The following is a 3388-nucleotide window of genomic DNA, read 5'->3' as shown; positions in this document are numbered from 1 at the left end:
TTTTATTTATTTATTTGACAGAGAAATCACAAGTAGGCAGAGAGGCAGACAGAGAAAGAAGGGGAAGCAGGCTCGCCGCTGAGCAGAGAGCCCGATGCGGGGCTCGATCCCAGGATCCTGGGATCATGACTTGAGCTGAAGGCAGAGGCTTTAACCCACTGAGCCACCCAGGTGCCCCCTCTGCCCATTTCTTGATTGGATTATTTGTTCTTTGGGTGTTGAGTTTGATAAGTTCTTTATAGATTTTGGATACTAGCCCTTTATCTGATATGTTGTTTGCAAATATCTTCTCCCACTGAATACAGAACTTTGATATATATTCTCAGTCTGAAGTTAAGAAGACTTATGTCCTTGCTTTGACAGCACATATACAGAGAAGTTGAGCATGGCCTCTGAGCAAGGATGATATGCAAATTTGTGAAGAAAAAAAAAAAAAAAAGATTAAAGGGGCACCTGGCTGGTTTAGTCGGTAGAACATGTGGCTCTTGATCTCAGGTCATGAGTTCAAGCCCCACATTGGGTGTAGAGCTTACTTAAAAAAAAAAAAAAAAAAAATTTAAAGAATTGCAAACAAATATTGAAAATGCTACTTAAAAGGCTTGTTTTTCACAGTGGCATGGATTAGCAATTCTAAAATTATTCTCTGTGTACTGGAGGATTGAGTAAAAGATTAACTACATTGAGGATATTGAGAACCAGGTTTCTCACTGAAATAGACACTCAGATATGCCATGGGGAAGGCCGCGAAGAATGTTGTGATACTGGGCTGGACTAGGAGGTAACAGGATGAACACCTGGATTTCTATTTAGGTACATATGAACTTCCTAGTTCTGTCCACTGAGAGGACCTAGAAATAATAAGCCCACCCAGTGCCTAGCTCCTAGCTTCTTCTTCTTTTTTTAACGATTTTCTTTTTTTTAATTTGAGAGAGAGAGAGAGAGAATGAGAGAGACAGCACAAGAGAAGGGAGGGTCAGAGGGAGAAGCAGATTCCCCGTTGAGTAGGGAGCCCAATATAGGACTTGATCCCGGGACTCCAGGATCGTGACCTGAGCTGAAGGCAGCCACTTAACCCACTGAGCTACCTAGGCACCCATCTCCTAGCTTCTAAATATCATCCTCTACCAAGGGAACCAGAGCTCTGTGGAGAAAGGGGTGATTTCTGGGCCAGGCCAGAGAGAGTAGAAGATGAGCCAGGAGCATCCTTTTGCCCTTAAAAGTAAGCAAGCACTCAACGAATAAGAGAGATCCAGCAAAACGCCATAGCAGCGAGCTCGAATGAGCTTTCATCCCAGACAAATCTGGGACAGTTTGGTTATCAAGTAAATAATGATAGTAATGAATTATAACCCACTGGCTAAGATAAGAATTCATGGCCCGTCATCCATACAAGCATACATGTGCAACTACTGTAAGCTCTTCTTTACAGTAGACTGCTAATAACAACAGAAATTTTGAGCCACAATTTTGTAATCCAGGCGCCCCTGGTAGACACGTCTTAACCAAGTGACCAAAATAACCATCACCTGTAACGGGACAACCTGACATTAAGAATTTTTTTTTTAAATTTTTTTTAAGATTTTTTTTTTTTTTAAGTAATCTCTACATGCAACGTGGAGTTCAAACCCATAACCCTGAGATCAAGAGTTTACCAACTGAGCCAGCCAGTCACCCCAACAAGTATTGCTTAATAAAATGCACAATAGACAATAATCTTTTCTGCTCTGCCCAAAACATACAGCCTGATCTCGTCATGAAGAAATACCTGACAGGGGCACCTGGGTGGCTCAGTGGGTGAAAGCCTCTGCCTTTGGCTCAGGTCATGATCTCAGGGTCCTGGGATCGAGCCCCACATCGGGATTTCTGCTCGGCGGGGAGCCTTCTTCCTCCTCTCTCTCTCTGCCTGCCTCTCTACTTGTGATCTCTGTCTATCAAATAAATAAATAAAATCTTAAAAAAAAAAAAGAAATACCTGACAAATGAAAATTGAGAATATCCTACAGAGTAAATGACCAGCACTCCTCAAAAATGGCAACGTCATGAAAGACAGAAAAGAGGAGGGATTATTCCCAAGTTGGGGGAGACTAAGGAGACATGAAAATTAAATGTGATATATAATTCTGGATGGGTTTCTGAACTGGGAGAAAAACTGCTCTGAAGGGCATCACTGGGAAGGTTAGCTAAATTTGCGTGAGACCTGTTGATTAGATAGAATGTTATGTCAATGCTAAATGTCCCGATTTTGCTAATTGTCCCGTGGGTATATGCGTATCTCTCTTCTCAGGAAATACACACTGAAGTATTTAGGGCAAAGGGGGCATCGTCTCTACCAGTTGCCCTCAAATGGTTCAGAAAAAAGATCTGCCTAGAGAGAGAGAATGGTGAAACAAGTTCACAAATGCGAGTAATTAACGAATCTGGGGAAAGGGTATGCGGGAATCCTTTGTGCTACTCTTGGAATTTAGAACCTTGACATTATTCCAAAGTAAAAGTTAAATAGAAAATAAGAAACAAAAAAGTCTGTTTCAGGGAAAAAAAAAAAAAAGTCTGTTTCGATTCTTTTCTTTTTTTTTTCTTTTTTTTTTTTTTATTGATTTGACAGACAGAGATCACAAGTAGACAGAGAGGCAGGCAGAGAGAGAGGAAGGGAAGCAGGCTCCCTGCTGAGCAGAGAGCCCGATGCGGGACCGATCCCAGGACCCTGGGATCATGACCTGAGCCGAAGGCAGCGGCTTAACCCACTGAGCCACCCAGGCGCCCCTCGATTCTTTTCTTTAAAGAAGGTGTTTTCCCTCAAGATACTCGATCAGGCCCCTTCAGCAATTCGTGCTCATCCCTGAGCCTGGCCCGAGCAGGGGCTCAGCGTAAAGTTTGTGAAATTGAAAGACTGAATTATCTGATTGCCTTCAGGGGACTAGCAAGAGTTAGGACTGAGGGGGTTTGGAGAGGAATCCTACTGGCCTCTGGTGGGGCAGGAACCCTTATGCATGTCTGGACCCTGGGCAAGAGAGCTTTGGACCCAACAGTGCCTGAAAGCCTCCATCCTGTGTCTTGCTGATGAGGGAGCTGTCTTGGAATGGGCAATCAGGAGAGAGAGTAGGGTACATTCCCCTCTGCAGGGCAACTCAGGACTAATCCCGTCAGGTCAGTGTGGTTCAGGGTGAGCTGTCAGGTTAGTGTGGTTCAGGGTGAGCCGGATGACAGCCTTGGTAAACCACACCGCAAGGGTCCTTGGAAGTTTACTAGCCCCCTCTCGGTTGTCAAACATACTAGTGGCAAATGCTGAGGGGTCTCTGGCTGCCCCTCTGATCTTGATTGGAGTCTACAACTCTGGATCAGGGTTTTCGGTCTGATTTTCCAAGCTGCCTTGAATCTTCACAATTCCGCT

General features: G+C 44.0%; 1 pseudogene; it reads left to right on the top strand.

Annotated features, from left to right (window-relative positions):
* The first annotated feature begins 337 nt into the window (after positions 1-337).
* On the top strand, positions 338-437 carry LOC116872895 (annotated as a pseudogene).
* Positions 438-3388: the final 2951 nt, after the last annotated feature.

Source organism: Lontra canadensis, unplaced genomic scaffold (assembly GCF_010015895.1).
Source record: "Lontra canadensis isolate GAN:19392208 unplaced genomic scaffold, GSC_riverotter_1.0 scaffold30, whole genome shotgun sequence".
NCBI lineage: Eukaryota > Metazoa > Chordata > Mammalia > Carnivora > Mustelidae > Lontra > Lontra canadensis.
This window is presented reverse-complemented; position numbering and strand designations above follow the sequence as displayed.